The 18,121-nt window shown below is 48.1% G+C and overlaps 1 non-coding gene and 51 pseudogenes across 1 annotated transcript; all 52 read left to right on the top strand.

Annotated features, from left to right (window-relative positions):
- Nucleotides 1-3: 3 nt before the first annotated feature.
- On the top strand, nucleotides 4-179 carry LOC143761404 (U2 spliceosomal RNA; annotated as a pseudogene).
- Nucleotides 180-356: 177 nt separating this feature from the next.
- On the top strand, nucleotides 357-532 carry LOC143763016 (U2 spliceosomal RNA; annotated as a pseudogene).
- Nucleotides 533-709: 177 nt separating this feature from the next.
- Nucleotides 710-885, top strand: LOC143762125 (U2 spliceosomal RNA; annotated as a pseudogene).
- Nucleotides 886-1,062: 177 nt separating this feature from the next.
- On the top strand, nucleotides 1,063-1,238 carry LOC143761581 (U2 spliceosomal RNA; annotated as a pseudogene).
- A 177-nt stretch (nucleotides 1,239-1,415) lies between these two features.
- Nucleotides 1,416-1,592, top strand: LOC143762255 (U2 spliceosomal RNA; annotated as a pseudogene).
- Nucleotides 1,593-1,768: 176 nt separating this feature from the next.
- LOC143760012 (U2 spliceosomal RNA) lies at nucleotides 1,769-1,944 on the top strand (annotated as a pseudogene).
- Nucleotides 1,945-2,121: 177 nt separating this feature from the next.
- LOC143761580 (U2 spliceosomal RNA) lies at nucleotides 2,122-2,297 on the top strand (annotated as a pseudogene).
- Nucleotides 2,298-2,474: 177 nt separating this feature from the next.
- LOC143762253 (U2 spliceosomal RNA) lies at nucleotides 2,475-2,651 on the top strand (annotated as a pseudogene).
- A 176-nt stretch (nucleotides 2,652-2,827) lies between these two features.
- On the top strand, nucleotides 2,828-3,003 carry LOC143760011 (U2 spliceosomal RNA; annotated as a pseudogene).
- Nucleotides 3,004-3,180: 177 nt separating this feature from the next.
- LOC143762661 (U2 spliceosomal RNA) lies at nucleotides 3,181-3,359 on the top strand (annotated as a pseudogene).
- A 174-nt stretch (nucleotides 3,360-3,533) lies between these two features.
- LOC143760579 (U2 spliceosomal RNA) lies at nucleotides 3,534-3,709 on the top strand (annotated as a pseudogene).
- Nucleotides 3,710-3,886: 177 nt separating this feature from the next.
- On the top strand, nucleotides 3,887-4,064 carry LOC143759512 (U2 spliceosomal RNA; annotated as a pseudogene).
- A 175-nt stretch (nucleotides 4,065-4,239) lies between these two features.
- On the top strand, nucleotides 4,240-4,415 carry LOC143761994 (U2 spliceosomal RNA; annotated as a pseudogene).
- A 177-nt stretch (nucleotides 4,416-4,592) lies between these two features.
- LOC143761011 (U2 spliceosomal RNA) lies at nucleotides 4,593-4,768 on the top strand (annotated as a pseudogene).
- A 177-nt stretch (nucleotides 4,769-4,945) lies between these two features.
- Nucleotides 4,946-5,121, top strand: LOC143759709 (U2 spliceosomal RNA; annotated as a pseudogene).
- A 177-nt stretch (nucleotides 5,122-5,298) lies between these two features.
- LOC143761009 (U2 spliceosomal RNA) lies at nucleotides 5,299-5,474 on the top strand (annotated as a pseudogene).
- Nucleotides 5,475-5,651: 177 nt separating this feature from the next.
- Nucleotides 5,652-5,827, top strand: LOC143759708 (U2 spliceosomal RNA; annotated as a pseudogene).
- Nucleotides 5,828-6,004: 177 nt separating this feature from the next.
- LOC143759510 (U2 spliceosomal RNA) lies at nucleotides 6,005-6,182 on the top strand (annotated as a pseudogene).
- A 175-nt stretch (nucleotides 6,183-6,357) lies between these two features.
- Nucleotides 6,358-6,533, top strand: LOC143762839 (U2 spliceosomal RNA; annotated as a pseudogene).
- A 177-nt stretch (nucleotides 6,534-6,710) lies between these two features.
- LOC143761008 (U2 spliceosomal RNA) lies at nucleotides 6,711-6,886 on the top strand (annotated as a pseudogene).
- A 177-nt stretch (nucleotides 6,887-7,063) lies between these two features.
- LOC143759337 (U2 spliceosomal RNA) lies at nucleotides 7,064-7,239 on the top strand (annotated as a pseudogene).
- Nucleotides 7,240-7,416: 177 nt separating this feature from the next.
- On the top strand, nucleotides 7,417-7,592 carry LOC143761993 (U2 spliceosomal RNA; annotated as a pseudogene).
- Nucleotides 7,593-7,769: 177 nt separating this feature from the next.
- Nucleotides 7,770-7,945, top strand: LOC143761007 (U2 spliceosomal RNA; annotated as a pseudogene).
- Nucleotides 7,946-8,122: 177 nt separating this feature from the next.
- Nucleotides 8,123-8,298, top strand: LOC143759707 (U2 spliceosomal RNA; annotated as a pseudogene).
- Nucleotides 8,299-8,475: 177 nt separating this feature from the next.
- Nucleotides 8,476-8,651, top strand: LOC143761364 (U2 spliceosomal RNA; annotated as a pseudogene).
- A 177-nt stretch (nucleotides 8,652-8,828) lies between these two features.
- Nucleotides 8,829-9,004, top strand: LOC143761738 (U2 spliceosomal RNA; annotated as a pseudogene).
- A 177-nt stretch (nucleotides 9,005-9,181) lies between these two features.
- Nucleotides 9,182-9,357, top strand: LOC143761310 (U2 spliceosomal RNA; annotated as a pseudogene).
- Nucleotides 9,358-9,534: 177 nt separating this feature from the next.
- LOC143764091 (U2 spliceosomal RNA) lies at nucleotides 9,535-9,710 on the top strand (annotated as a pseudogene).
- Nucleotides 9,711-9,887: 177 nt separating this feature from the next.
- On the top strand, nucleotides 9,888-10,063 carry LOC143760127 (U2 spliceosomal RNA; annotated as a pseudogene).
- A 177-nt stretch (nucleotides 10,064-10,240) lies between these two features.
- On the top strand, nucleotides 10,241-10,418 carry LOC143760262 (U2 spliceosomal RNA; annotated as a pseudogene).
- A 175-nt stretch (nucleotides 10,419-10,593) lies between these two features.
- Nucleotides 10,594-10,769, top strand: LOC143761856 (U2 spliceosomal RNA; annotated as a pseudogene).
- Nucleotides 10,770-10,946: 177 nt separating this feature from the next.
- Nucleotides 10,947-11,122, top strand: LOC143760126 (U2 spliceosomal RNA; annotated as a pseudogene).
- A 177-nt stretch (nucleotides 11,123-11,299) lies between these two features.
- Nucleotides 11,300-11,477, top strand: LOC143760261 (U2 spliceosomal RNA; annotated as a pseudogene).
- A 175-nt stretch (nucleotides 11,478-11,652) lies between these two features.
- On the top strand, nucleotides 11,653-11,828 carry LOC143761854 (U2 spliceosomal RNA; annotated as a pseudogene).
- A 177-nt stretch (nucleotides 11,829-12,005) lies between these two features.
- LOC143759706 (U2 spliceosomal RNA) lies at nucleotides 12,006-12,181 on the top strand (annotated as a pseudogene).
- A 177-nt stretch (nucleotides 12,182-12,358) lies between these two features.
- On the top strand, nucleotides 12,359-12,534 carry LOC143761317 (U2 spliceosomal RNA; annotated as a pseudogene).
- A 93-nt stretch (nucleotides 12,535-12,627) lies between these two features.
- LOC143762603 (U2 spliceosomal RNA) lies at nucleotides 12,628-12,803 on the top strand (annotated as a pseudogene).
- A 177-nt stretch (nucleotides 12,804-12,980) lies between these two features.
- Nucleotides 12,981-13,156, top strand: LOC143760765 (U2 spliceosomal RNA; annotated as a pseudogene).
- Nucleotides 13,157-13,333: 177 nt separating this feature from the next.
- On the top strand, nucleotides 13,334-13,509 carry LOC143761643 (U2 spliceosomal RNA; annotated as a pseudogene).
- Nucleotides 13,510-13,686: 177 nt separating this feature from the next.
- LOC143818807 (U2 spliceosomal RNA) lies at nucleotides 13,687-13,862 on the top strand (annotated as a pseudogene).
- A 177-nt stretch (nucleotides 13,863-14,039) lies between these two features.
- LOC143762300 (U2 spliceosomal RNA) lies at nucleotides 14,040-14,217 on the top strand (annotated as a pseudogene).
- Nucleotides 14,218-14,392: 175 nt separating this feature from the next.
- LOC143762987 (U2 spliceosomal RNA) lies at nucleotides 14,393-14,579 on the top strand. Its single transcript, XR_013212292.1, has one exon. It is a non-coding gene; the product is annotated as a U2 spliceosomal RNA (small nuclear RNA).
- Nucleotides 14,580-14,744: 165 nt separating this feature from the next.
- On the top strand, nucleotides 14,745-14,920 carry LOC143763042 (U2 spliceosomal RNA; annotated as a pseudogene).
- Nucleotides 14,921-15,097: 177 nt separating this feature from the next.
- Nucleotides 15,098-15,273, top strand: LOC143760487 (U2 spliceosomal RNA; annotated as a pseudogene).
- A 177-nt stretch (nucleotides 15,274-15,450) lies between these two features.
- Nucleotides 15,451-15,626, top strand: LOC143762877 (U2 spliceosomal RNA; annotated as a pseudogene).
- Nucleotides 15,627-15,803: 177 nt separating this feature from the next.
- LOC143762429 (U2 spliceosomal RNA) lies at nucleotides 15,804-15,979 on the top strand (annotated as a pseudogene).
- A 177-nt stretch (nucleotides 15,980-16,156) lies between these two features.
- Nucleotides 16,157-16,332, top strand: LOC143762941 (U2 spliceosomal RNA; annotated as a pseudogene).
- A 177-nt stretch (nucleotides 16,333-16,509) lies between these two features.
- Nucleotides 16,510-16,685, top strand: LOC143762875 (U2 spliceosomal RNA; annotated as a pseudogene).
- A 177-nt stretch (nucleotides 16,686-16,862) lies between these two features.
- Nucleotides 16,863-17,038, top strand: LOC143762428 (U2 spliceosomal RNA; annotated as a pseudogene).
- Nucleotides 17,039-17,215: 177 nt separating this feature from the next.
- Nucleotides 17,216-17,391, top strand: LOC143761006 (U2 spliceosomal RNA; annotated as a pseudogene).
- Nucleotides 17,392-17,568: 177 nt separating this feature from the next.
- On the top strand, nucleotides 17,569-17,744 carry LOC143763004 (U2 spliceosomal RNA; annotated as a pseudogene).
- A 177-nt stretch (nucleotides 17,745-17,921) lies between these two features.
- Nucleotides 17,922-18,097, top strand: LOC143763202 (U2 spliceosomal RNA; annotated as a pseudogene).
- Nucleotides 18,098-18,121: the final 24 nt, after the last annotated feature.

The raw sequence follows: 18,121 nt of genomic DNA, 5'->3' as shown, positions 1-18,121 counted from the left end.
ATCATCGCTTCTCGGCCAAATGGCTCAAGATCAAGCGTAGTGTCTGTTCTTATCTGATACGTCCCCTATTTGGGGACCATATATTACATGGATTTTTGGAATAGGGAGCTGGAAATGGAGCTTGCTTTGTCACACGGAACCTTCACGTGCTGTCACAATGGGGATGGAGGGTGTGGTTATGCAGATTCGAAACGCGTTGTGCACAGCTTGAACACACGCACACCGCAGAACTGTCATCTACAGAGCTTCCAGAGTTTCTGGAAAATGTCTTCCCTGCGGCAATCTTTTGCTAAGTCTCCACAGTGGGTTTCGGTTGTAGGCCTTGGTGCGGCCCAAGTGGCAAACCATTTCTGATCATCGCTTCTCGGCCAAATGGCTCAAGATCAAGCGTAGAGTCTGTTTTTATCTGATACGTCCCTTATTTGGGGACCATATATTAAATGGATTTTTGGAATAGGATGCTGGAAATGGAGCTTGCTTTGTCGCACGGAACCTTCACGTGCTGTCACAATGGGGATGGAGGGTGTGGTTATGCAGATTCAAAACGCGTTGTGCACAGCTTGAACACACGCACACCGCAGAACTGTCATCTACAGAGCTTCCAGAGTTTCTGGAAAATGTCTTCCCTGCGGCAATCTTTTGCTATATCTCCACAGTGGGTTTCGGTTGTAGGCCTTGGTGCGGCCCAAATGGCAAACCATTTCTGATCATCGCTTCTCGGCCAAATGGCTCAAGATCAAGCGTAGAGTCTGTTCTTATCTGATACGTCCCCTATTTGGGGACCATATATTAAATGGATTTTTGGAATAGGGAGCTGGCAATGGAGCTTGCTTTGTCGCACGGAACCTTCACGTGCTGTCACAATGGGGATGGAGGGTGTGGTTATGCAGATTCGAAACGCGTTGTATACAGCTTGAACACACGCACACCGCAGAACTGTCATCTACAGAGCTTCCAAAGTTTCTGGAAAATGTCTTCCCTGCGGCAATCTTTTGCTATGTCTCCACAGTGGGTTTCGGTTGTAGGCCTTGGTGCGGCCCAAGTGGCAAACCATTTCTGATCATCGCTTCTCGGCCAAATGGCTCAAGATCAAGCGTAGAGTCTGTTCTTATCTGATACGTCCCCTATTTGGGGACCATATATTAAATGGATTTTTGGAATAGGGAGCTGGAAATGGAGCTTGCTTTGTCGCACGGAACCTTCACGTGCTGTCACAATGGGGATGGAGGGTGTGGTTATGCAGATTCAAAACGCGTTGTGCACAGCTTGAACACACGCACACCGCAGAACTGTCATCTACAGAGCTTCCAGAGTTTCTGGAAAATGTCTTCCCTGCGGCAATCTTTTGCTATGTCTCCACAGTGGGTTTCGGTTGTAGGCCTTGGTGCGGCCCAAGTGGCAAACCATTTCTGATCATCGCTTCTCGGCCAAATGGCTCAAGATCAAGCGTAGTGTCTGTTCTTATCTGATACGTACCCTATTTGGGGACCATATATTAAATAGATTTTTGGAATAGGGAACTGGAAATGGAGCTTGCTTTGTCGCACGGAACCTTCACTTGCTGTCACAATGGGGATGGAGGGTGTGGTTATGCAGATTCAAAACGCGTTGTGCACAGCTTGAACACACGCACACCGCAGAACTGTCATCTACAGAACTTCCAGAGTTTCTGGAAAATGTCTTCCCTGCGGCAATCTTTTGCTATGTCTCCACAGTGGGTTTCGGTTGTAGGCCTTGGTGCGGCCCAAGTGGCACACCATTTCTGATCATCGCTTCTCGGCCAAATGGCTCAAGATCAAGCGTAGTGTCTGTTCTTATCTGATACGTCCCCTATTTGGGGACCATATATTAAATGGATTTTTGGAATAGGGAGCTGGAAATGGAGCTTGCTTTGTCGCACGGAACCTTCACGTGCTGTCACAATGGGGATGGAGGGTGTGGTTATGCAGATTCAAAACGCGTTGTGCACAGCTTGAACACACGCACACCGCAGAACTGTCATCTACAGAGCTTCCAGAGTTTCTGGAAAATGTCTTCCCTGCGGCAATCTTTTGCTATGTCTCCACAGTGGGTTTCGGTTGTAGGCCTTGGTGCGGCCCAAGTGGCAAACCATTTCTGATCATCGCTTCTCGGCCAAATGGCTCAAGATCAAGCGTAGAGTCTGTTCTTATCTGATACGTCCCCTATTTGGGGACCATATATTAAATGGATTTTTGGAATAGGGAGCTGGAAATGGAGCTTGCTTTGTCGCACGGAACCTTCACGTGCTGTCACAATGGGGATGGAGGGTGTGGTTATGCAGATTCAAAACGCGTTGTGCACAGCTTGAACACACGCACACCGCAGAACTGTCATCTACAGAGCTTCCAGAGTTTCTGGAAAATGTCTTCCCTGCGGCAATCTTTTGCTATGTCTCCACAGTGGGTTTCGGTTGTAGGCCTTGGTGCGGCCCAAGTGGCAAACCATTTCTGATCATCGCTTCTCGGCCAAATGGCTCAAGATCAAGCGTAGTGTCTGTTCTTATCTGATACGTACCCTATTTGGGGACCATATATTAAATAGATTTTTGGAATAGGGAACTGGAAATGGAGCTTGCTTTGTCGCACGGAACCTTCACTTGCTGTCACAATGGGGATGGAGGGTGTGGTTATGCAGATTCAAAACGCGTTGTGCACAGCTTGAACACACGCACACCGCAGAACTGTCATCTACAGAACTTCCAGAGTTTCTGGAAAATGTCTTCCCTGCGGCAATCTTTTGCTATGTCTCCACAGTGGGTTTCGGTTGTAGGCCTTGGTGCGGCCCAAGTGGCACACCATTTCTGATCATCGCTTCTCGGCCAAATGGCTCAAGATCAAGCGTAGTGTCTGTTCTTATCTGATACGTCCCCTATTTGGGGACCATATATTAAATGGATTTTTGGAATAGGGAGCTGGAAATGGAGCTTGCTTTGTCGCACGGAACCTTCACGTGCTGTCACAATGGGGATGGAGGGTGTGGTTATGCAGATTCAAAACGCGTTGTGCACAGCTTGAACACACGCACACCGCAGAACTGTCATCTACAGAGCTTCCAGAGTTTCTGGAAAATGTCTTCCCTGCGGCAATCTTTTGCTATGTCTCCACAGTGGGTTTCAGTTGTAGGCCTTGGTGCGGCCCAAGTGACAAACAATTTCTGATCATCGCTTCTCGGCCAAATGGCTCAAGATCAAGCGTAGTGTCTGTTCTTCTCGGATACGTCCCCTATTTGGGGACCATATATTAAATGGATTTTTGGAATAGGGAGCTGGAAATGGAGCTTGCTTTGTCACACGGAACCTTCACGTGCTGTCACAATGGGGATGGAGGGTGTGATTATGCAGATTCAAAACGCGTTGTGCACAGCTTGAACACACGCACACCGCAGAACTGTCATCGACAAAGCTTCCAGAGTTTCTGGAAAATGTCTTCCCTGCGGCAATCTTTTGCTATGTCTCCACAGTGGGTTTCGGTTGTAGGCCTTGGTGCGGCCCAAGTGGCAAACCATTTCTGATCATCGTTTCTCGGCCAAATGGCTCAAGATCAAGCGTAGTGTCTGTTCTTATCTGATACGTCCCCTATTTGGGGACCATATATTAAATAGATTTTTGGAATAGGGAGCTGGAAATGGAGCTTGCTTTGTCGCACAGAACCTTCACGTGCTGTCACAATGGGGATGGAGGGTGTGGTTATGCAGATTCAAAATGCGTTGTGCACAGCTTGAACACACGCACACCGCAGAACTGTCATCTACAGAGCTTCCAGGGTTTCTGGAAAATGTCTTCCCTGCGGCAATCTTTTGCTATGTCTCCACAGTGGGTTACGGTTGTAGGCCTTGGTGAGGTCTAAGTGGCAAACCATTTCTGATCATCGCTTCTCGGCCAAATGGCTCAAGATCAAGCGTAGTGTCTGTTCTTATCTGATACGTCCCCTATTTGGGGACCATATATTAAATGGATTTTTGGAAAACGGAGCTGGAAATGGAGCTTGCTTCGTCGGACGGAACCTTCACATGCTGTCACAATGGGGATGGAGGGTGTGGTTATGCAGATTCAAAACGCGTTGTGCACAGCTTGAACACACGCACACCGCAGAACTGTCATCGACAGAGCTTCCAGAGTTTCTGGAAAATGTCTTCCCTGCGGCAATCTTTTGCTATGTCTCCACAGTGGGTTTCGGTTGTAGGCCTTGGTGCGGCCCAAGTGGCAAACCATTTCTGATCATCGCTTCTTGGCCAAATGGCTCAAGATCAAGCGTAGTGTCTGCTCTTATCTGATATGTCCCCTATTTGGGGACCATATATTAAATAGATTTTTGGAATAGGGAGCTGGAAATGGAGCTTGCTTTGTCGCACGGAACCTTCACGTGCTGTCACAATGGGGATGGAGGGTGTGGTTATGCAGATTCAAAACGCGTTGTGCACAGCTTGAACACACGCACACCGCAGAACTATCATCTACAGAACCTCCAGAGTTTCTGGAAAATGTCTTCCCTGCGGCAATCTTTTGCTATGTCTCCACAGTGGGTTTCGGTTGTAGGCCTTGGTGCGGCCCAAGTGGCAAACCATTTCTGATCATCGCTTCTCGGCCAAATGGCTCAAGATCAAGCGTAGTGTCTGTTCTTATCTGATACGTCCCCTATTTGGGGACCATATATTAAATGGATTTTTGGAATAGGGAGCTGGAAATGGAGCTTGCTTTGTCACACGGAACCTTCACGTGCTGTCACAATGGGGATGGAGGGTGTGGTTATGCAGATTCAAAACGCGTTGTGCACAGCTTGAACACACGCACACTGCAGAACTGTCATCGACAGAGCTTCCAGAGTTTCTGGAAAATGTCTTCCCTGCGGCAATCTTTTGCTATGTCTCCACAGTGGGTTTCGGTTGTAGGCCTTGGTGCGGCCCAAGTGGCAAACCATTTCTGATCATCGCTTCTCGGCCAAATGGCTCAAGATCAAGCGTAGTGTCTGTTCTTATCTGATACGTCCCCTATTTGGGGACCATATATTAAATAGATTTTTGGAATAGGGAGCTGGAAATGGAGCTTGCTTTGTCGCACGGAACCTTCACGTGCTGTCACAATGGGGATGGAGGGTGTGGTTATGCAGATTCAAAACGCGTTGTGCACAGCTTGAACACACGCACACCGCAGAACTGTCATCGACAGAGCTTCCAGAGTTTCTGGAAAATGTCTTCCCTGCGGCAATCTTTTGCTATGTCTCCACAGTGGGTTTCGGTTTTAGGCCTTGGTGCGGCCCAAGTGGCAAACCATTTCTGATCATCGCTTCTCGGCCAAATGGCTCAAGATCAAGCGTAGTGTCTGTTCTTATCTGATACGTCCCCTATTTGGGGACCATATATTAAATGGATTTTTGGAATAGGGAGCTGGAAATGGAGCTTGCTTTGTCACACGGAACCTTCACGTGCTGTCACAATGGGGATGGAGGGTGTGGTTATGCAGATTCAAAACGCGTTGTGCACAGCTTGAACACACGCACACCGCAGAACTGTCATCTACAGAGCTTCCAGAGTTTTTGGAAAATGTCTTCCCTGCGGCAATCTTTTGCTATGTCTCCACAGTGGGTTTCGGTTGTAGGCCTTGGTGCGGCCCAAGTGGCAAACCATTTCTGATCATCGCTTCTCGGCCAAATGGCTCAAGATCAAGCGTAGTGTCTGTTCTTATCTGATACGTCCCCTATTTGGGGACCATATATTAAATAGATTTTTGGAATAGGGAGCTGGAAATGGAGCTTGCTTTGTCGCACGGAACCTTCACGTGCTGTCACAATGGGGATGGAGGGTGTGGTTATGCAGATTCAAAACGCGTTGTGCACAGCTTGAACACACGCACACCGCAGAACTGTCATCGACAGAGCTTCCAGAGTTTCTGGAAAATGTCTTCCCTGCGGCAATCTTTTGCTATGTCTCCACAGTGGGTTTCGGTTTTAGGCCTTGGTGCGGCCCAAGTGGCAAACCATTTCTGATCATCGCTTCTCGGCCAAATGGCTCAAGATCAAGCGTAGTGTCTGTTCTTATCTGATACGTCCCCTATTTGGGGACCATATATTAAATGGATTTTTGGAAAACGGAGCTGGAAATGGAGCTTGCTTCGTCGGACGGAACCTTCACATGCTGTCACAATGGGGATGGAGGGTGTGGTTATGCAGATTCAAAACGCGTTGTGCACAGCTTGAACACACGCACACCGCAGAACTGTCATCGACAGAGCTTCCAGAGTTTCTGGAAAATGTCTTCCCTGCGGCAATCTTTTGCTATGTCTCCACAGTGGGTTTCGGTTGAAGGCCTTGGTGCGGCCCAAGTGGCAAACCATTTCTGATCATCGCTTCTTGGCCAAATGGCTCAAGATCAAGCGTAGTGTCTGCTCTTATCTGATATGTCCCCTATTTGGGGACGATATATTAAATAGATTTTTGGAATAGGGAGCTGGAAATGGAGCATGCTTTGTCGCACGGAACCTTCACGTGCTGTCACAATGGGGATGGAGGGTGTGGTTATGCAGATTCAAAACGCGTTGTGCACAGCTTGAACACACGCACACCGCAGAACTATCATCTACAGAACTTCCAGAGTTTCTGGAAAATGTCTTCCCTGCGGCAATCTTTTGCTATGTCTCCACAGTGGGTTTCGGTTGTAGGCCTTGGTGCGGCCCAAGTGGCAAACCATTTCTGATCATCGCTTCTCGGCCAAATGGCTCAAGATCAAGCGTAGTGTCTGTTCTTATCTGATACGTCCCCTATTTGGGGACCATATATTAAATGGATTTTTGGAATAGGGAGCTGGAAATGGAGCTTGCTTTGTCACACGGAACCTTCACGTGCTGTCACAATGGGGATGGAGGGTGTGGTTATGCAGATTTAAAACGCGTTGTGCACAGCTTGAACACACGCACACCGCAGAACTGTCATCGACAGAGCTTCCAGAGTTTCTGGAAAATGTCTTCCCTGCGGCAATCTTTTGCTATGTCTCCACAGTGGGTTTCGGTTGTAGGCCTTGGTGCGGCCCAAGTGGCAAACCATTTCTGATCATCGCTTCTCGGCCAAATGGCTCAAGATCAAGCGTAGTGTCTGTTCTTATCTGATACGTCCCCTATTTGGGGACCATATATTAAATGGATTTTTGGAATAGGGAGCTGGAAATGGAGCTTGCTTTGTCGCACGGAACCTTCACGTGCTGTCACAATGGTGATGGAGGGTGTGGTTATGCAGATTCAAAACGCGTTGTGCACAGCTTGAACACACGCACACCGCAGAACTGTCATCGACAGAGCTTCCAGAGTTTCTGGAAAATGTCTTCCCTGCGGCAATCTTTTGCTATGTCTCCACAGTGGGTTTCGGTTGTAGGCCTTGGTGCGGCCCAAGTGGCAAACCATTTCTGATCATCGCTTCTTGGCCAAATGGCTCAAGATCAAGCGTAGTGTCTGCTCTTATCTGATATGTCCCCTATTTGGGGACCATATATTAAATAGATTTTTGGAATAGGGAGCTGGAAATGGAGCTTGCTTTGTCGCACGGAACCTTCACGTGCTGTCACAATGGGGATGGAGGGTGTGGTTATGCAGATTCAAAACGCGTTGTGCACAGCTTGAACACACGCACACCGCAGAACTATCATCTACAGAACTTCCAGAGTTTCTGGAAAATGTCTTCCCTGCGGCAATCTTTTGCTATGTCTCCACATTGGGTTTCGGTTGTAGGCCTTGGTGCGGCCCAAGTGGCAAACCATTTCTGATCATCGCTTCTCGGCCAAATGGCTCAAGATCAAGCGTAGTGTCTGTTCTTATCTGATACGTCCCCTATTTGGGGACCATATATTAAATGGATTTTTGGAATAGGGAGCTGGAAATGGAGCTTGCTTTGTCACACGGAACCTTCACGTGCTGTCACAATGGGGATGGAGGGTGTGGTTATGCAGATTCAAAACGCGTTGTGCACAGCTTGAACACACGCACACTGCAGAACTGTCATCGACAGAGCTTCCAGAGTTTCTGGAAAATGTCTTCCCTGCGGCAATCTTTTGCTATGTCTCCACAGTGGGTTTCGGTTGTAGGCCTTGGTGCGGCCCAAGTGGCAAACCATTTCTGATCATCGCTTCTCGGCCAAATGGCTCAAGATCAAGCGTAGTGTCTGTTCTTATCTGATACGTCCCCTATTTGGGGACCATATATTAAATAGATTTTTGGAATAGGGAGCTGGAAATGGAGCTTGCTTTGTCGCACGGAACCTTCACGTGCTGTCACAATGGGGATGGAGGGTGTGGTTATGCAGATTCAAAACGCGTTGTGCACAGCTTGAACACACGCACACCGCAGAACTGTCATCGACAGAGCTTCCAGAGTTTCTGGAAAATGTCTTCCCTGCGGCAATCTTTTGCTATGTCTCCACAGTGGGTTTCGGTTTTAGGCCTTGGTGCGGCCCAAGTGGCAAACCATTTCTGATCATCGCTTCTCGGCCAAATGGCTCAAGATCAAGCGTAGTGTCTGTTCTTATCTGATACGTCCCTTATTTGGGGACCATATATTAAATAGATTTTTGGAATAGGGAGCTGGAAATGGAGCTTGCTTTGTCGCACGGAACCTTCACGTGCTGTCACAATGGGGATGGAGGGTGTGGTTATGCAGATTCAAAACGTGTTGTGCACAGCTTGAACACACGCACACCGCAGAACTGTCATCTACAGAGCTTCCAGAGTTTTTGGAAAATGTCTTCCCTGCGGCAATCTTTTGCTATGTCTCCACAGTGGGTTTCGGTTGTAGGCCTTGGTGCGGCCCAAGTGGCAAACCATTTCTGATCATCGCTTCTCGGCCAAATGGCTCAAGATCAAGCGTAGTGTCTGTTCTTATCTGATACGTCCCTTATTTGGGGACCATATATTAAATAGATTTTTGGAATAGGGAGCTGGAAATGGAGCTTGCTTTGTCACACGGAACCTTCACGTGCTGTCACAATGGGGATGGAGGGTGTGGTTATGCAGATTCAAAACGCGTTGTGCACTGCTTGAACACACGCACACCGCAGAACTGTCATCTACAGAGCTTCCAGAGTTTTTGGAAAATGTCTTCCCTGCGGCAATCTTTTGCTATGTCTCCACAGTGGGTTTCGGTTGTAGGCCTTGGTGCGGCCCAAGTGGCAAACCATTTCTGATCATCGCTTCTCGGCCAAATGGCTCAAGATCAAGTGTAGTGTCTGTTCTTATCTGATACGTCCCCTATTTGGGGACCATATATTAAATAGATTTTTGGAATAGGGAGCTGGAAATGGAGCTTGCTTTGTCGCACGGAACCTTCACGTGCTGTCACAATGGGGATGGAGGGTGTGGTTATGCAGATTCAAAACGCGTTGTGCACAGCTTGAACACACGCACACCGCAGAACTGTCATCTACAGAGCTTCCAGAGTTTCTGGAAAATGTCTTCCCTGCGGCAATCTTTTGCTATGTCTCCACAGTGGGTTTCGGTTGTAGGCCTTGGTGTGGCCCAAGTGGCAAACCATTTCTGATCATCGCTTCTCGGCCAAATGGCTCAAGATCAAGCGTAGTGTCTGTTCTTATCTGATACGTCCCCTATTTGGGGACCATATATTAAATGGATTTTTGGAATAGGGAGCTGGAAATGGAGCTTGCTTCGTCGCACGGAACCTTCACGTGCTGTCACAATGGGGATGGAGGGTGTGGTTATGCAGATTCAAAACGCGTTGTGCACAGCTTCAACACACGCACACCACAGAACTGTCATCGACAGAGCTTCCAGAGTTTCTGGAAAATGTCTTCCCTGTGGCAATCTTTTGCTATGTCTCCACAGTGGGTTTCGGTTGTAGACCTTGGTGTGGCCCAAGTGGCAAACCATTTCTGATCATCGCTTCTTGGCCAAATGGCTCAAGATCAAGCGTAGTGTCTGTTCTTATCTGATACGTCCCCTATTTGGGGACCATATATTAAATAGATTTTTGGAATAGGGAGCTGGAAATGGAGCTTGCTTTGTCGCACGGAACCTTCACGTGCTGTCACAATGGGGATGGAGGGTGTGGTTATGCAGATTCAAAACGCGTTGTGCACAGCTTGAACACACGCACACCGCAGAACTGTCATCTACAGAGCTTCCAGAGTTTCTGGAAAATGTCTTCCCTGCGGCAATCTTTTGCTATGTCTCCACAGTGGGTTTCGGTTGTAGGCCTTGGTGCGGCCCAAGTGGCAAACCATTTCTGATCATCGCTTCTCGGCCAAATGGCTCAAGATCAAGCGTAGTGTCTGTTCTTATCTGATACGTCCCCTATTTGGGGACCATATATTAAATGGATTTTTGGAATAGGGAGCTGGAAATGGAGCTTGCTTTGTCACACGGAACCTTCACATGCTGTCACAATGGGGATGGAGGGTGTGGTTATGCAGATTCGAAACGCGTTGTGCACAGCTTGAACACACGCACACCGCAGAACTGTCATCTACAGAGCTTCCAGAGTTTCTGGAAAATGTCTTCCCTGCGGCAATCTTTTGCTAAGTCTCCACAGTGGGTTTCGGTTGTAGGCCTTGGTGCGGCCCAAGTGGCAAACCACTTCTGATCATCGCTTCTCGGCCAAATGGCTCAAGATCAAGCGTAGAGTCTGTTCTTATCTGATACGTCCCCTATTTGGGGACCATATATTAAATGGATTTTTGGAATAGGATGCTGGAAATGGAGCTTGCTTTGTCGCACGGAACCTTCACGTGCTGTCACAATGGGGATGGAGGGTGTGGTTATGCAGATCCAAAACGCGTTGTGCACAGCTTGAACACACGCACACCACAGAACTGTCATCGACAGAGCTTCCAGAGTTTCTGGAAAATGTCTTCCCTGTGGCAATCTTTTGCTATGTCTCCACAGTGGGTTTCGGTTGTAGACCTTGGTGTGGCCCAAGTGGCAAACCATTTCTGATCATCGCTTCTTGGCCAAATGGCTCAAGATCAAGCGTAGTGTCTGTTCTTATCTGATACGTCCCCTATTTGGGGACCATATATTAAATAGATTTTTGGAATAGGGAGCTGGAAATGGAGCTTGCTTTGTCGCACGGAACCTTCACGTGCTGTCACAATGGGGATGGAGGGTGTGGTTATGCAGATTCAAAACGCGTTGTGCACAGCTTGAACACACGCACACCGCAGAACTGTCATCTACAGAGCTTCCAGAGTTTCTGGAAAATGTCTTCCCTGCGGCAATCTTTTGCTATGTCTCCACAGTGGGTTTCGGTTGTAGGCCTTGGTGCGGCCCAAGTGGCAAACCATTTCTGATCATCGCTTCTCGGCCAAATGGCTCAAGATCAAGCGTAGTGTCTGTTCTTATCTGATACGTCCCCTATTTGGGGACCATATATTAAATGGATTTTTGGAATAGGGAGCTGGAAATGGAGCTTGCTTTGTCACACGGAACCTTCACATGCTGTCACAATGGGGATGGAGGGTGTGGTTATGCAGATTCGAAACGCGTTGTGCACAGCTTGAACACACGCACACCGCAGAACTGTCATCTACAGAGCTTCCAGAGTTTCTGGAAAATGTCTTCCCTGCGGCAATCTTTTGCTAAGTCTCCACAGTGGGTTTCGGTTGTAGGTCTTGGTGCGGCCCAAGTGGCAAACCACTTCTGATCATCGCTTCTCGGCCAAATGGCTCAAGATCAAGCGTAGAGTCTGTTCTTATCTGATACGTCCCCTATTTGGGGACCATATATTAAATGGATTTTTGGAATAGGATGCTGGAAATGGAGCTTGCTTTGTCGCACGGAACCTTCACGTGCTGTCACAATGGGGATGGAGGGTGTGGTTATGCAGATCCAAAACGCGTTGTGCACAGCTTGAACACACGCACACCGCAGAACTGTCATCTACAGAGCTTCCAGAGTTTCTGGAAAATGTCTTCCCTGCGGCAATCTTTTGCTATGTCTCCACAGTGGGTTTCGGTTGTAGGCCTTGGTGCGGCCCAAATGGCGAACCATTTCTGATCATCGCTTCTCGGCCAAATGGCTCAAGATCAAGCGTAGTGTCTGTTCTTATCTGATACGTCCCCTATTTGGGGACCATATATTAAATAGATTTTTGGAATAGGGAGCTGGAAATGGAGCTTGCTTTGTCGCACGGAACCTTCACGTGCTGTCACAATGGGGATGGAGGGTGTGGTTATGCAGATTCAAAACGCGTTGTGCACAGCTTGAACACATGCACACCGCAGAACTGTCATCTACAGAGCTTCCAGAGTTTCTGGAAAATGTCTTCCCTGCGGCAATCTTTTGCTATGTCTCCACAGTGGGTTTCGGTTGTAGGCCTTGGTGCGGCCCAAGTGGCAAACCATTTCTGATCATCGCTTCTCGGCCAAATGGCTCAAGATCAAGCGTAGTGTCTGTTCTTATCTGATACGTCCCCTATTTGGGGACCATATATTAAATAGATTTTTGGAATAGGGAGCTGGAAATGGAGCTTGCTTTGTCGCATGGAACCTTCACGTGCTGTCACAATGGGGATGGAGGGTGTGGTTATGCAGATTCAAAACGCGTTGTGCACAGCTTGTCTCCACAGTGGGTTTCGGTTGTAGGCCTTGGTGCGGCCCAAGTGGCAAACCATTTCTGATCATCGCTTCTCGGCCAAATGGCTCAAGATCAAGCGTAGTGTCTGTTCTTATCTGATACGTCCCCTATTTGGGTACCATATATTACATGGATTTTTGGAATAGGGAGCTGGAAATGGAGCTTGCTTTGTCGCACGGAACCTTCACGTGCTGTAACAATGGGGATGGAGGGTGTGGTTATGCAGATTCAAAACGCGTTGTGCACAGCTTGAACACACGCACACAGCAGAACTGTCATCTACAGAGCTTCCAGAGTTTCTGGAAAATGTCTTCCCTGCGGCAATCTTTTGCTATGTCTCCACAGTGGGTTTCGGTTGTAGGCCTTGGTGCGGCCCAAGTGGCAAACCATTTCTGATCATCGCTTCTCGGCCAAATGGCTCAAGATCAAGCGTAGTGTCTGTTCTTATCTGATATGTCCCCTATTTGGGGACCATATATTAAATAGATTTTTGGAATAGGGAGCTGGAAATGGAGCTTGCTTTGTCGCATGGAACCTTCACGTGCTGTCACAATGGGGATGGAGGGTGTGGTTATGCAGATTCAAAACGCGTTGTGCACAGCTTCAACACACGCACACCACAGAACTGTCATCGACAGAGCTTCCAGAGTTTCTGGAAAATGTCTTCCCTGTGGCAATCTTTTGCTATGTCTCCACAGTGGGTTTCGGTTGTAGACCTTTGTGCGGCCCAAGTGGCAAACCATTTCTGATCATCGCTTCTTGGCCAAATGGCTCAAGATCAAGCGTAGTGTCTGTTCTTATCTGATACATCCCCTATTTGGGGACCATATATTAAATAGATTTTTGGAATAGGGAGCTGGAAATGGAGCTTGCTTTGTCGCACGGAACCTTCACGTGCTGTCACAATGGGGATGGAGGGTGTGGTTATGCAGATTAAAAACGCGTTGTGCACAGCTTGAACACACGCACACCGCAGAACTGTCATCTACAGAACTTCCAGAGTTTCTGGAAAATGTCTTCCCTGCGGCAGTCTTTTGCTATGTCTCCACAGTGGGTTTCGGTTGTAGGCCTTGGTGTGGCCTAAGTGGCAAATCATTTCTGATCATCGCTTCTCGGCCAAATGGCTCAAGATCAAGCGTAGTGTCTGTTCTTATCTGATACGTCCCCTATTTGGGGACCATATATTAAATGGATTTTTGGAATACGGAGCTGGAAATGGAGCTTGCTTCGTCGCACGGAACCTTCACGTGCTGTCACAATGGGGATGGAGGGTGTGGTTATGCAGATTCAAAACGCGTTGTGCACAGCTTGAACACACGCACACCGCAGAACTGTCATCGACAGAGCTTCCAGAGTTTCTGGAAAATGTCTTCCCTGCGGCAATCTTTTGCTATGTCTCCACAGTGGGTTTCGGTTGTAGGCCTTGGTGCGGCCCAAGTGGCAAACCATTTCTGATCATCGCTTCTTGGCCAAATGGCTCAAGATCAAGCGTAGTGTCTGTTCTTATCTGATACGTCCCCTATTTGGGGACCATATATTAAATAGATTTTTGGAATAGGGAGCTGGAAATGGAGCTTGCTTTGTCGCACGGAACCTTCACGTGCTGTCACAATGGGGATGGAGGGTGTAATTATGCAGATTCAAAACGCGTTGTGCACAGCTTGAACACACGCACACCGCAGAACTGTCATCTACAGAACTTCCAGAGTTTCTGGAAAATGTCTTCCCTGCAGCAATCTTTTGCTATGTCTCCACAGTGGGTTTCGGTTTTAGGCCTTGGTGCGGCCCAAGTGGCAAACCATTTCTGATCATCGCTTCTCGGCCAAATGGCTCAAGATCAAGCGTAGTGTCTGTTCTTATCTGATACGTCCCCTATTTGGGACCATATATTAAATGGATTTTTGGAATAGGGAGCTGGAAATGGAGCTTGCTTTGTGACACGGAACCTTCACGTGCTGTCACAATGGGGATGGAGGGTGTGGTTATGCAGATTCAAAACGCGTTGTGCACAGCTTGAACACAAGCACACCGCAGAACTGTCATCGACAGAGCTTCCAGAGTTTCTGGAAAATGTCTTTCCTACGGCAATCTTTTGCTATGTCTCCACAGTGGGTTTCGGTTGTAGGCCTTGGTGCGGCCCAAGTGGCAAACCATTTCTTATCATCGCTTCTCGGCCAAATGGCTCAAGATCAAGCGTTGTGTCTGTTCTTATCTGATACGTCCCCTATTTTGGGACCATATATTAAATGGATTTTTGGAATAGGGAGCTGGAAATGGAGCTTGCTTTGTCACACGGAACCTTCACGTGCTGTCACAATGGGGATGGAGGGTGTGGTTATGCAGATTCAAAACGCGTTGTGCACAGCTTGAACACACGCACACCGCAGAACTGTCATCTACAGAACTTCCAGAGTTTCTGGAAAATGTCTTCCCTGCGGCAATCTTTTGCTATGTCTCCACAGTGGGTTTCGGTTGTAGGCCTTGGTGCGGCCCAAGTGGCAAACCATTTCTGATCATCGCTTCTCGGCCAAATGGCTCAAGATCAAGCGTAGTGTCTGTTCTTATCTGATACGTCCCCTATTTGGGGACCATATGTTAAATAGATTTTTGGAATAGGGAGCTGGAAATGGAGCTTGCTTTGTCGCACGGAACCTTCACGTGCTGTCACAATGGGGATGGAGGGTGTGGTTATGCAGATTCAAAACGCGTTGTGCACAGCTTGAACACACGCACACCGCAGAACTGTCATCAACAGAGCTTCCAGAGTTTCTGGAAAATGTCTTCCCTGCGGCCATCTTTTGCTATGTCTCCACAGTGGGTTTCGGTTGTAGGCCTTGGTGCGGCCCAAGTGGCAAACCATTTCTTATCATCGCTTCTCGGCCAAATGGCTCAAGATCAAGCGTAGTGTCTGTTCTTATCTGATACGTCCCCTATTTTGGGACCATATATTAAATGGATTTTTGGAATAGGGAGCTGGAAATGGAGCTTGCTTTGTCACACGGAACCTTCACGTGCTGTCACAATGGGGATGGAGGGTGTGGTTATGCAGATTCAAAACGCGTTGTGCACAGCTTGAACACACGCACACCGCAGAACTGTCATCTACAGAACTTCCAGAGTTTCTGGAAAATGTCTTCCCTGCGGCAATCTTTTGCTATGTCTCCACAGTGGGTTTCGGTTGTAGGCCTTGGTGCGGCCCAAGTGGCAAACCATTTCTGATCATCGCTTCTCGGCCAAATGGCTCAAGATCAAGCGTAGTGTCTGTTCTTATCTGATACGTCCCCTATTTGTGGACCATATATTAAATAGATTTTTGGAACAGGGAGCTGGAAATGGAGCTTGCTTTGTCGCACGGAACCTTCACGTGCTGTCACAATGGGGATGGAGGGTGTGGTTATGCAGATTCAAAACGCATTGTGCACAGCTTGAACACACGCACACCGCAGAACTGTCATCGACAGAGCTTCCAGAGTTTCTGGAAAATGTCTTCCCTGCGGCAATCTTTTGCTATGTCTCCACAGTGGGTTTCGGTTGTAGGCCTTGGTGCGGCCCAAGTGGCAAACCATTTCTGATCATCGCTTCTTGGCCAAATGTCTCAAGATCAAGCGTAGTGTCTGTTCTTATCTGATACGTCCCCTATTTGGGGACCATATATTAAATAGATTTTTGGAATAGGGAGCTGGAAATGGAGCTTGCTTTGTCGCACGGAACCTTCACGTGCTGTCACAATGGGGATGGAGGGTGTGGTTATGCAGATTCAAACCGCGTTGTGCACAGCTTGAACACATGCACACCGCAGATTTGTCATCTACAGAGCTTCCAGAGTTTCTGGAAAATGTCTTCCCTGCGGCAATCTTTTGCTATGTCTCCACAGTGGGTTTCGGTTGTAGGCCTTGGTGCGGCCCAAGTGGCAAACCATTTCTGTTCATCGCTTCTCGGCCAAATGGCTCAAGATCAAGCGTAGTGTCTGTTCTTATCTGATACGTCCCCTATTTTGGGACCATATATTAAATGGATTTTTGGAATAGGGAGCTGGAAATGGAGCTTGCTTTGTCACACGGAACCTTCACGTGCTGTCACAATGGGGATGGAGGGTGTGGTTATGCAGATTCAAAACGCGTTGTGCACAGCTTGAACACACGCACACCGCAGAACTGTCATCTACAGAACTTCCAGAGTTTCTGGAAAATGTCTTCCCTGCGGCAATCTTTTGCTATGTCTCCACAGTGGGTTTTGGTTGTAGGCCTTGGTGCAGCCCAAGTGGCAAACCATTTCTGATCATCGCTTCTCGGCCAAATGGCTCAAGATCAAGCGTAGTGTCTGTTCTTATCTGATACGTCCCCTATTTGTGGACCATATATTAAATAGATTTTTGGAACAGGGAGCTGGAAATGGAGCTTGCTTTGTCGCACGGAACCTTCACGTGCTGTCACAATGGGGATGGAGGGTGTGGTTATGCAGATTCAAAACGCATTGTGCACAGCTTGAACACACGCACACCGCAGAACTGTCATCGACAGAGCTTCCAGAGTTTCTGGAAAATGTCTTCCCTGCGGCAATCTTTTGCTATGTCTCCACAGTGGGTTTCGGTTGTAGGCCTTGGTGCGGCCCAAGTGGCAAACCATTTCTGTTCATCGCTTCTCGGCCAAATGGCTCAAGATCAAGCGTAGTGTCTGTTCTTATCTGATACGTCCCCTATTTGGGGACCATATATTAAATGGATTTTTGGAATAGGGAGCTGGAAATGGAGCTTGCTTTGTCACACGGAACCTTCACGTGCTGTCACAATGGGGATGGAGGGTGTGGTTATGCAGATTCGAAACGCATTGTGCACAGCTTGAACACACGCACACCGCAGAACTGTCATCTACAGAGCTTCCAGAGTTTCTGGAAAATGTCTTCCCTGCGGCAATCTTTTGCTATGTCTCCACAGTGGGTTTTGGTTGTAGGCCTTGGTGCGGCCCAAGTGGCAAACCATTTCTGATCATCGTTTCTCGGCCAAATGGCTCACGATCAAGCGTAGAGTCTGTTCTTATCTGATACGTCCCCTATTTGGGGACCATATATTAAATGGATTTTTGCAATACGGAGCTGGAAATGGAGCTTGCTTTGTCGCACGGAACCTTCACGTGCTGTCACAATGGGGATGGAGGGTGTGGTTATGCAGATTCGAAACGCGTTGTATACAGCTTGAACACACGCACACCGCAGAACTGTCATCTACAGAACTTCCAAAGTTTCTGGAAAATGTCTTCCCTGCGGCAATCTTTTGCTATGTCTCCACAGTGGGTTTCGGTTGTAGGCCTTGGTGCGGCCCAAGTGGCAAACCATTTCTGATCATCGCTTCCCGGACAAATGGCTCAAGATCAAGCGTAGAGTCTGTTCTTATCTGATACGTCCCCTATTTGGGGACCATATATTTAATGGATTTTTGGAATAGGGAGCTGGAAATGGAGCTTGCTTTGTCGCACGGAACCTTCACGTGCTGTCACAATGGGGATGGAGGGTGTGGTTATGCAGATTCAAAACGCGTTGTGCA

Source organism: Ranitomeya variabilis, chromosome 3 (genome assembly GCF_051348905.1).
Source record: "Ranitomeya variabilis isolate aRanVar5 chromosome 3, aRanVar5.hap1, whole genome shotgun sequence".
Classification (NCBI taxonomy): domain Eukaryota; kingdom Metazoa; phylum Chordata; class Amphibia; order Anura; family Dendrobatidae; genus Ranitomeya; species Ranitomeya variabilis.
The sequence above is the reverse complement of the archived record's forward strand: the minus strand, read 5'-3'. Positions and strand labels throughout refer to the sequence as shown.